At 32.3% G+C, this 12,128-nt stretch overlaps 1 protein-coding gene across 5 annotated transcripts in view; it reads right to left on the bottom strand.

The window, feature by feature from the left end:
* LOC127736409 (N-acetylated-alpha-linked acidic dipeptidase 2-like) overlaps window positions 1-12,128 on the bottom strand; it is a 90,186-nt gene that overhangs the window by 38,078 nt on the left and 39,980 nt on the right. Inside the window, exon 1 of one of the 5 annotated variants that reach the window (XM_052246950.1) lies at window positions 10,214-10,382. The exons of the other annotated variants lie outside the window; for them this stretch is intronic. The gene's annotated coding sequence lies outside the window, so the exon portion shown is untranslated. Of the gene's footprint in view, window positions 1-10,213; window positions 10,383-12,128 lie in introns of those variants that run through there. 5 annotated transcript variants of the gene reach the window in all.

Below are 12,128 nucleotides of genomic sequence, written 5' to 3' on the forward strand. Positions count from 1 at the left end.
TTGGATTAAAATTTTTTGCTGATGCCTATATCGATATAGTTCGCCATTTCAGAATCTAAGGGATTTTGCAGGTAGCTTCATGTTGGAACATCAAATTTAAAATAATGTTACGACAATTGACCATTTATATCAATTCCAGAAGACGTAATTAGCAAATTACAATGTTTTGTTGCTTACTTTTGAAAAAATTACCCAGAATGCACTAAATTAAAAAATAAACTGTTATCACAGAGATATGTCTCGCTTTTTTGTAATTTCGATAATGCAAATGTTGAATTTAAAATAGCAACACTTTCACATGTAATTTTTGCAAATATTCAAAGTCAATAAACCATGACTGAAGGTAATTGGCTAAATAATCTCCTTGGAAATGAGATGTGCCAATGCTAATACAACTGCATACCAAATACCATTGACTTATCATAAGTAGTTCTCTTTAAACAAACCTAAACACAAACTAATACATGTAAACTATGCAAAATTTCAAAGTCAATTAACCATAACTGAGGGGGTGGGGTCAAATATTCTCCAGGGTAATGAGATGTGCCAATGCTAAAACAACTGCATACCAAATATCATTGACCTACCATTTGTGGTTCCCAATAAACCGACTTAATCACAAACTAATACATGACAAGAGTGCACACGCTGAAATGTCTCGCCTTCTTTTCCACTAAACCATGAAAATGAGGTCAATTTCAGATAACACCTACCAGTTGTACATGTACACCTTACAATCATTCCATATACCAAATATAGTAGACCTACTGCTTATAGTATCTGATATATGGACTTGACCACGAAAACTTAACCTTGTTCACTGATCCATGAAATGAGGTCGAGGCCAAATGAAAATTGTCTGACAGGCATGAGGACCTTGCAAGGTACGCACAAACTAAATATAGTTATCCTATTACTCATAATAAGAAAGAAATTAACATTTCAAAAAATGTTTTTTTTTTTTTTCAAATAGTCACTGAACCATGAAAATGAGGTCAAGGACAATGGACATATGACAGATGGAAAATTCGTAACACAAGGCATCTATATACAAAGTATGAAGCATCCAGGTCTTCTAGCTTCTAAAATATAAAGCTTTTTTTTTAGAAGTTAGCTAACGCCGCCGCCGCCCCCAGATCACTATCCTATGTCGAGCTTTCTGTGACAAAAGTCACAGGCTCGACAAAAACTAAGCAAAAGTTTCAAAGTCAATAGACCATGACTGAGGGGGCGGGGCCAAATAATCTCTAGGGAAATGAAACATGCCAATGCTTATACAACTACATACCAATTATCATTAACTTACCACTAGTGGTTCCCCATAAACTGACCTAATCACAAACTAATACATGAAAACTAAGCAAAAATTTCAAAGTCAATAGACCATGACTGAGGGGGCAAGGTCAAATAATCTCCATGGAAATGAGATATGCCAATGCTTATACAACTGCATACCAATTATCATTAACTTACAACTAATGGTTTCCCATAAACTGACCTAATCACAAACTAATACATGAAAACTAAGCATAAATTTCAAAGTCAATAGACCATAACTGAAGGGGCAGGGCCAAATAATCTCCATGGTAATGAGATGTGCCAATACTAATACAACTGCATACCAAATATCTTTGACTTACCACTAGTGGTTCACCATAAACTAGACCTAATCACAAACTAATACATTGTGATGCCGCCACCGCCGCTGCCGGAAACAGCATACCTATGTCTCGCTTTTTGACTCCGTCAAGCAAGACAAAAAACTATTAAAAGAGGGGTGAAAGATACCAGAGGGACATTCAAACTCATAAATCGAAAATAAACTGACAATGCCATGGCTAAAAAAGAAAAAGACAAACAGACAAACAATAGTACACAAAACATAACATAGAAAACTAAAGACTAAGCAACACGAACCCCACCAAAAACTGGGGGTGATCTCAGGTGCTCCGGAAGGGTAAGCAGATCCTGCTCCACATGTGGCACCAGTTGTGTTGCACATGTTAGCACAAACCAGGTAAATAGTCTAATTCGGTAGGTCACATTCGTGAAAAGGGAACAGGATTGAAGTTACGACATTAGGAACATATCCGCTATCATCTGTGAAATGGATGTTCCATAACGGTCAACCAATTCGTGATGGCGTCCATAAAATTTACGAAGGGATGATTTCAACTTCACCATTTGGAACTCTTGGTTTGATAGCTTCCTTGTGAGCAGCAACCCTCTATCAAGGAAATCATGATAGGAAATACAAGCCCGGGAATATCGTAGCAATTGTCAGATATATACTCCGTATGCAGGTGCTGCTGGAATGTTGCTACACAGAAATGGAAAGTTCACAATTGGGAAGCTGAAATCATCTCTTTTGTCGTAACGTTTTGTTTTAAACCAACCCTCATTGTCAATTTCTAGATGTAAGTCAAGATATGAGGCAGACTTAACTGTATCTGTTGTATCCTTTATTTCTAGTTCGATGGGAAAGACATGATAGATCACTCCCTTACTTGGTAGAAAAAAATTAAGTGCATGATTGTCTTGTTTATGCCAAACTAAACTTAGAATTTTCACCACATTTAATTAATTATTTAGACAAGACTTTCTTTTGAAATCTTCATGTATGTCCAGGAAGTCTTTCAGTTGATAATTTAACCTTGAAGGTTATTGATATATATAATGCTATTATTTGTTGACATTAAAAATTTGTTTCTAGCCTAAAGAGTTCAGAACTGTTAATAACAAAAGTAATATTGTCTTTGAATGGCAAATCACAAAAGCTTGATCCTTATTTGACCTTTGACTTAGACATGACAAACTTTCAATAGCTTTAATTACAATGCCATGTTTTTTTAGCAAAAGAATTTTTTTCAAAGATTCATTCGTTTTCCAATAAAGCAAGGAAAACAGCTCAAGTCTATAATAGCACTATAAAAGCCGAAATCAAATTCTCAAAGCTAAAGTAAGTAATTTTATACCTTAATTGAAATCTGCAATAATTGTTTGTATTTTTGTTATTGCCAATTACTGCATTTAAAATTACCTAAATGAAGAACGTAATATTCAATTATAAACATTTAATCTATATTTACCTCACCTTGAACCTTCATAGATTTTTTTTTTTAAATATCCATACAATTACTAAAATTTTAGATTATGTTTCCGAGAGATCTCCAGACACTATTGCTGTGTTATACAGTGAAAACAAATCCAATTTATATAAAAAGTGTTTCATTAAGTATTTAAGCCCCGAGCAGTCTATTCATTGTAATGTTTGTAAGCTATATATTGGATAGCAAGTCAAAACAGACAAGACTGTAAGCTAATATTGGATATTAAGAAAAAAACAGACAATGTGGAAGCTAATTCTTGTCTGACTTTTGAGTATGGTATTTACATCTATCATTATTTAAAGTTTTATTTACTTAAAGATCCTATAGGTCGATATGAGATTCAGAAACCCAAAACCGTTAATATTGCTGTATAAATGTCAACTTGCATATAGTTTTTTTATACATCAAACTCCATCATTCATATTCACCAGATAAAAGTGGCATTTCTGATGTTTTTTCTATAATTGCTAAAAATATATCATCTATTTGTAAATTTTGATTGCTGTATTTTATGAAATCTTTTTCTGTTAATATGTGATGGATTGTGAAACTCACATCAGGAGATTGGGAAATTTTGGTCAGGAGTAGACCTCAGATCAGGAGGTTTTTTATCGACATTAATTTTGTCATAAATGTAACTGGCTGATGCATTTGTGATGTAAAAATTGTCTTCGAGTGTGTTTTTTCTTCAATCTTCAATCTTCCATCTGAACGTCAAAGTATATAAATGTGTTTACATTAACCCTTGTAGCCTGTCTATTTGAATGATATAAGTTGAAAGAATTATTGAGAAGATTCTATTTCTGATTTTGTTTTTGATTGTTGATTGTTGACTGGTCATAAATAAAGTACTATTCTTTTATCTTTTCCTTTGAGTGCAAAGAGAAAATAAAAGCATAGTGGTTTATTCATGCGTCCATCTTTTTCATTTGTATTTCAATGTCATTTGTGTAGATATATAAGAAAGAAATATCTTACTTACTCTAAATATCAGCACAACAATGTTAAATCTGCAAATTTGCAGAAGCAAATTTTTGTTCTTCCCTCGCCGGGAGTCAAACTCATGCTATTGGGATATTGAGACAACATCGCCTGCACTGTGTCCAGTGCTCTAGACCACTCAGCCACCTAGACTGAAATAAAAATTCAGCTTTCGGTGGCCTAGTGTTACCCTTCCTCCTCAGTAGAATCTAGAGTTGTAACACAGTACATGATATATTAGGCATGAAGATGGAAATGATTGCAGATTAGCTTAATTATCTATCGTAAAGTATCATAAGATTCAGTCACAGAAATAATTATTTGATAAGTACGTCTAAACAGTGACAACTTTACGACAGATCCATCCATTGGATCACCAGTGAAGGTGATACACGGCTGAAAACACATATTATATTCATAATTACTCTAAAGAAAGAAAAATCTTATACATACAAAAAATAATTTCAGAATTTTGCAGTAGTTAAGTGTTTGTTCAAGGAAATGAAGATATTTCCATATTTTTTAATGTTTATTTTCATTCTAAAAACAAATTAATGTTTATTTTCATTCTAAAAACAAATAATGCATAAAAACCTCTTTTCAATAGATTGAAACCTAAATAATAATAACTAGGACATACTGTGGTGTCAACTTTCAGATGTTGCTGAGAACCAACAAATATTTTTTTTAAGTAATGTCCCACTTGAGACCTAAAGTATCATGATAGAGAAGTCAAATCTCATAATTTGGAGGAAAAGTTCTAAGACATCCATATTTCATTACTTTTTTCATTTTAAAAACTTAAAAAAGTTTATTGTCCTGTGAAAATTGACAGATTACAGTCAAAACATTAGAAAAGAAGGAAATAAGGAATGATTGCCAATTTGACCATTATCACCCAAAGTCCAAATGACAGGGATGTACGGTAAGCAGCTATTTATCACCATAAAGCCTTCAACAATGAGCAAAATTTATACATAGTACAATGACAAAATGTGAAAAAATTCCCTTAGTTTAAGACAAAACAATAAAAGAAAAGCAAATATAACAGACAGCAAGCTGCAACAACCACTGAAGTACTGCGACACTTTTCACAAAAAATCTTACGATTAAAATTGATCGTAAGTTATACTGAAATGTGTATGACTTACGAGTATTTTTACTCTTAAGATTTTTTGTGAAAAGGACCGCAGGCTCCTAACTTAGGACAGCCACATCAAGAATTTGTCGGGATTAAAAATGTTTGTGAGCTCTTAAACTTTCCCATGCCTGCATGGAACAGTTTTGTAACAGCACAACGTAAGAACAAACTGTAAAAACACTTGCAAATAGCTTGACTCATTATTGTTTGTTTAACCAAGATTATAGAATGCCAAAGCAATCAAATATGTTATTTTAGGAGATTATTTTTTAATGATTTTTCAATTGGATTCATTAATTTGAGTGTTTAATAGTGCAATATGCATAATGGTTAATCATGAAATGAGATAAAATAGTAGGAAACACAATGAAAAATAGGTTGCATGACAAAAAAATTCTTTCTCTAATAAAAAATTCCCCAAAGGGAGATCTCACCATATGTAGTGCTACGGAGGTTATGAATGAAAAAATAAAAGCGGGCTGCCAGAAGCTATACAAAAATAGGATGTGGTATGATTGGCAATGATACAATCATCCATCAGAGACCAAACGATGTAGAAGTTAGCAACTATAGGTCATTGAAAGGCCTTTAACAATGAGCAAAACCAATACCGCAAAGCAAGCTGTAAATTGCCCTGACATGACAAATGTAAAACAATTCTGAATGAGAAAAATAACAGCCTGATTAATACGAACAAATCAATAAATGAAAAACAAATATAATATACAGCAACATATAATAACCACCGAATTACAGGCTCCTGACTTGGGGGTTAGGCGCCAAACCCTCTCCCTAACCTGGAACATTGGTGTAACAGCACAAAATAAAAATTCGTAAGGGTTTGGCGTGTTGCCTACTTTTGCTGTTAGTCGCAGGCTCAACAAAAATGGGGAAAAAATTATTAAAAATTTTCCTCTAGATACTATCTTTTGATTGTAAGAAGCTTCTATCCAAGTTTAGTAAAAATCCAGGATGGTTTATGAATCTAATAAATGTTTTAAAAACTTTAACTGCAGACTGTATGTAATGTTAACTGGAAGAAAAACTAAGTCCATTTATAAGTAATATACGGAAAAACAGGAAATAAATTTTTACCAAATTTTCTTCTAGATACTAGCTTTTGATCATAAACAAGCTTCTGTCCAAGTTTGGTAGAAATCCAGGATAGTTTAAGAAAGTTATTAAAATTTTAAAAACTTTAAACACAAGGTGAATATTTGTGGATGCCGAAGCCGACGTTGAAATGTAGGATCGCTATGTCTCATTTTTGCGAAAAAAGTTGCAGGCTCGACAATAATAAACTATAAAGTAGACAAGGGCTTAACTCATCTCTTATCAGATCAATACAAAGCACAAGAACAATGAACTGACAAAAACACTTTAAGACACAAAGTACAGATCTGAGAGTACTTACAATTACTGATGCTAGTTCAAAGTCAATAAACAATAAATGAAAAAAAAATGAATCTAAGACAAAAATATCAATCATAATTCATATCCAATGGATTTGTGTAAATCATGATGATTTTAATTTTGGAAAGTGAACTTTTCATATGAAGGAGTAACTAAAATCTTCTGTTGAAATTAAAAGATAACTTTTTACCTACTTATATGTTATAAGTTGTTATTTAAATGAATGACTTAATTATTTTAACAATTTGAGAAAAAAAACCAAAAACATAATCTGTGACTTATGCAAAAGTGTTTTTGTAATGATGATTGACAATGAAAAACATCTTCTACAAATAAATGTCATGTGTCATGAATATCAACCAGATTATTAAAATAATTTCTCATTTATTTCATCTTAACACATATGCCTATAATCAATTCCTATATAAATAACTGAAGAATCTGGTATAATGCTGTACTTAATAGTTAATTCGTTTAGGGAAATTACGGCCAGTAATACAATAATCGTCTAACAATGTACATTGTATTTGCATATATTACTTATATTAATCGACAGATGTATCCGTAACCAATTATTGATATCTTTTAAAATAGATCAACTCAAGACACCAAAAACTGTGTCAGAACATCTGTGGCCAAACAGATGCTTATAAATGAATAAAAATAAACAGAATTAAGTTTATTAAAACCAAATTTTACTTCAACTATCTATTTGTTGATTTGTACAGACACTCTGAAAGATTTGTATATAATAGCTAAATGAATTTCGTGCGTTCCAATCAAAGTTTGTTGTTCCTCCATTAAGATTATTAATCATCATTTATATGTTACATTGAAGGTTGGTTGACACAGTAAGAATTAATGTATCAGGGTAGGGTGGAGTGAAATGTCTTTGTGTGGACTTTTGCCATGTGAACTATATAATATAAGGAGATATGTTATGATTGCCAATGAGACAACTATCCATCAGATACCAAATGACATAGCATGTTAAATATCTGCTTCAGCATGTGGGACTAGCTAAAACAAGGTTCATATTCATATGACATTAACATATGCTCATCCTGAATATGTATTTAATTTTCTCTAATTCTTCGTCAATTTATCCCTTTCTGCACCCATTGTATAAAAAAAAATTTAATCAACGTGTGGTTCGTTTGATCTCAGTTCTTCATTGGTTAAAATCCGATTATGACGTCGAATTTTCTTGCTTTCCTCTGAATTTCCTATTGTGACGGCATGAAAAAAGGCGACCATGCCTGATGACGTCACATAGAAAGAACACATCTTTTTGCAGATCATTCGAAAAGAAGGAATACATTTGCCTGCGTATTGTTTGAAAATCATTAGAGAAACAGATTCTACCACCAAATCTCGTGTAATACGATATTTATCCACTCTCGGCAGTTAAATTTTAAATATTTAAAACGCTCGGCGAGCCTCGCGTTTTAAATTTGAAAATTTAACTGTCTCGAGTGGATAAATATCGTATCACACTCTATGCAGTGGTAGAATCTATATTTACACTGGACGATAAACAGCCATCCATTAATCCATCTTTATCACTGGTTAAACTCAATCTTAGTTTTGCAGCCTATTTCAATGAGTGTGTAGCTAAAGGTAATATCTTTGGTTAGCTTGCTTGCTAGCTGAACCGTGAAGTCATTGTTAGGTAAGGTATACTACCCTCCTTTCGAATAGCCTAGTCCTACAGACAGATAGGTTGGTTTTCTGTCGGACTAGTCTACTCTTAAAGGAGGGTAGTTTACCTAACCTAACAATGACTTCATGGTTCAGCTAGCAAGCAAGCTAACCAAAGATATTACCTTTGCCTACACACTCATTGAAATAGGCTGTAAACAGGAGTTAAACTTGACAGGTGTTACTATGGAGTAGGCTCAGAAATTATAACATTCCAGCTAACTACAGCATCTGAAGATGTGGTATGATTGCCAATGAGACAACTCTCCACCAGAGACCAAATAATGTAGTTATACGGCCTTCAACAAAGAGCAAAACCAATACTGCATAGCCAGCTCTATATATATATATATAAAAGGCTCCAACATCCCAAATGTAAAACAATTCAAAAGAAATACAGAAATAAAAGAAGAATGTGTCTGAGGACACAAATGCCCCCGCTCAAGCTTTGCAATTTTCCAAGTTAAAAGGGAACATAACTCTAGAACGATAAATGACTTACTGCACGAATTTGAACTCTCTGTCTGTGTGCTGTGGTTCTAAGCATTGTGTATAAGTTTCATAAAATTTAGATAAGGAAAACTTAAGTAAGAATGTGGAAACAAAATCAGACAAACGGACCGACACACAAATGCCAGTACAGTCAAGTGTAACACTTAATGCCCCCATTGCCTACGACGGGGGCATAAAAATTAACAGCCTGATTTATGTACAAAACACAATAAACGAAAAACTACTATATTTTCCAGCAACAAATATTACAACCACTGAATATCAGGCTCCTGATTTGTGACAGGCACATAGAGAATGTGGGTTAAACATGTTTGCTGGTGTTCAACCCTCTCCCTTAAACCTTGGATGAAACCAGGGGTAATTTTCTGTAGAGTTTTGGGGATTGTGGTTTTGTTCCGATCGTCTCTTCATCTTTTTTTCAACTTAAAGTTTTAGATAATGTCCCCTTGTTATCTAAATCTTTACTTTCTTAAATTAAGTATCTTACAACTTTAATATACTGTACCAAAAGTTAATTATTAACAGATTCTATTATAATGGCTTTACAATATTGAATCAAGTATTTTAAGAAAATATTTATTGACTTAATATTACATAAACTTGATGCATGGTATTTGCCAACTCATGGTACAGTCTAGACAAAAGAATAAAATACACATATTTATTATGCATTTTTGATAATCCTTGTCCAAAAGGAAATGACTAATGGGTTAGATGAGTCCCTTAGAATTTTAAGTATTATAGCATCTAAGATATTTTCAAAGATTTGAAATACTGGTAGAATTTAATATCTTTCAAACTGAATTTCATTGGTGAAAAGAATAATGTTATGATTTTAAGACATCTTTTCTTTTTTGCCTGTTTTCATAGATTTGAAATAATGGTGGAAATGTCTTTCAAAGCAAATTTCATTAGTGAAAAGAATAATATAATGTTTACTTATGACACATTTACTACTTAGTCTATTTTCACAGATTTGAAGGAATGATATAGAATAAATCTATAAAGTATCTTTTTTATACTTTGCAAATCAAAAGCACTGCATAGTTATCAATATTATCGAGGCCCTAGAGTAAACAAACTTCAAAGATGTAAATAATATAAGGTTGCCCCCCCCTTTTTCCCTATCAATTCTCTCATTGCTACACCTGTATTGACTGACCATGCCTCAGACAACCACATGTAGTTTGGGATGTTTAACACCCCTGTAGCATACCAACATATCCCCATTCCCCATTTTGTGCCCACTTGCATAACATATTTCACACAGGTGTGCTCCAATATATTTAAGATAAAATTCATTTAAAAAATCAATAGTAAATGTAAATAAAATCAGCATTTATAATATACATACCTTTATTTTGAACAGACATAGAAATATTCCTACATCATCTCCTACGAATTCTTTCAACTTTTTATGCAGTTGAAAAAACCTAACCACAACCCATCCTGTCTAATTTTTGTTATAAATTTAGACCACAAAGTGTAAACAAATATGAGGTTAAAAATAGCACATACAAATCCTGACTTAAAATTCAACTAAAGAGCTTTCAAGGTATTATAAAACAAGGTAAACTTAAAATTCTACAAAGTAGCTTTGTAAGTTACGAACTTAAACAAGATAAACTTTGTTGACAACTTCACATTTATATGTACTTGTATTTCTCATTATATCAATATTTATAATATCATAACAATAGTGCAACGATTTCAAGTATGAAAACTTAATATCACAAAAATCCATTGATCATTGAAAAGAATATAATTGTTTTTGCGCTAAAGTGCTGTTTTGTTTTATGAAATGTAAAGATTAATAACGACATCGTTTGAAATACAATAGCATAAAAACACATATAAAAATGGATCATTAATCGATATCTTGTTTTACACAAAGCCCTCACAGGGGACCAATAGTTATTCAATAGGAACATTAGATTAATTAGCATGATAAGTTGAAAAACTTTTAATGGGATAAAAAATATTTTACTTCTTAATAATCTCCCACTAATTTTCTGCTCATGACTACCCAACCATGTATAAATAATACTTTAAATAGCATTATTCAAAGAAATATTAAGACTTAAATCAGCTGCTGAACCATAACTCGAATGGTTCTTAAGATATTTTCTGTATAAGGACAATAGATCTAAAAATATCACAAGGATGTAAAAATAAAAAGGCTACAGGACCACAGCAGGTCCCCTTATGAAGCTTCATATATGGTTAATGCATACAACTTTTACAAGTCCCACTCCAAACCTTACCTTGGTGCCCCACCTTCTTTTTTTAAAATCCTGGATACACATCTGAAATTTCATGTATGAAGGACAACTCCTTGAAAATACACATAAACAATTTTGATTGCAAATTTGCCTAAATAGCATCAGGGATTATTTTCATATTTCGGGGGGAAATGGGGTGATGGAAAGACTCCCATTTGAACACCACAATGGACATTAAAATCAAAATACTCAGGGTAAAGGGTGTTCAAATGGAAATCTTGATGTTGTGACTCAAATACTTAAAATATTTTGATTACGATATGAGTCATCATTTTAAAATGCACAAATACAGATTTTTTTCAGAGAAAAAAAATTAATACTCAACAGTATATCATGTGTAATGTCACATTATATACTATATCATGTAAAAACTTGAGAAGAAAAAACAACTCTGAGATTAACAGCTGTTCATATGTAACATATAAACTCAACAATGGTGAGTATTTTTTTAATTCAAACTCAAAAATCAATGTTAAAATAATTGTGTTATTATCTAACAATCAGTTTGAAATTAGGGCACACAAAAAAACTAAGATTACAAATTTTCATACACTCAATAATCGGGAGTGTACAATTTAACAACTATTTTCCTGCAATGCATGAACCTTTTTCCTTTCAACATATTTTTAGGGTTAAAAGCCATCATTTCCCATACTCATGTTTCAAGTAAATAGGTTGAAAATGCACTGTTTTATCATAAAAACTTGTTTTCTATTCATCATGAAATCAAAATTTTAATCAATGGGATATCATGCACTTTCTCACACATAAAAATTCTCCGGTAAGATCCTCTATTATCGGCATAATAATTGTGCAAATCTTACAACATTTGTGAATGGTTTGTTTCAGAATCTGACAATTCAGAGTGTAAGAGACTGGATGCAAGGAGGCGAAACAATTTTTCCCAACCTCCACCCCACCCCCTTTTTGGCCAAATACAAATTTTAAAAATATTTTTGAAATGAATTTCAGAAGTTTGCTGTTTGA

Source organism: Mytilus californianus, unplaced genomic scaffold, assembly GCF_021869535.1.
Source record: "Mytilus californianus isolate M0D057914Y unplaced genomic scaffold, xbMytCali1.0.p SCAF_30, whole genome shotgun sequence".
NCBI classification, from domain to species: domain Eukaryota; kingdom Metazoa; phylum Mollusca; class Bivalvia; order Mytilida; family Mytilidae; genus Mytilus; species Mytilus californianus.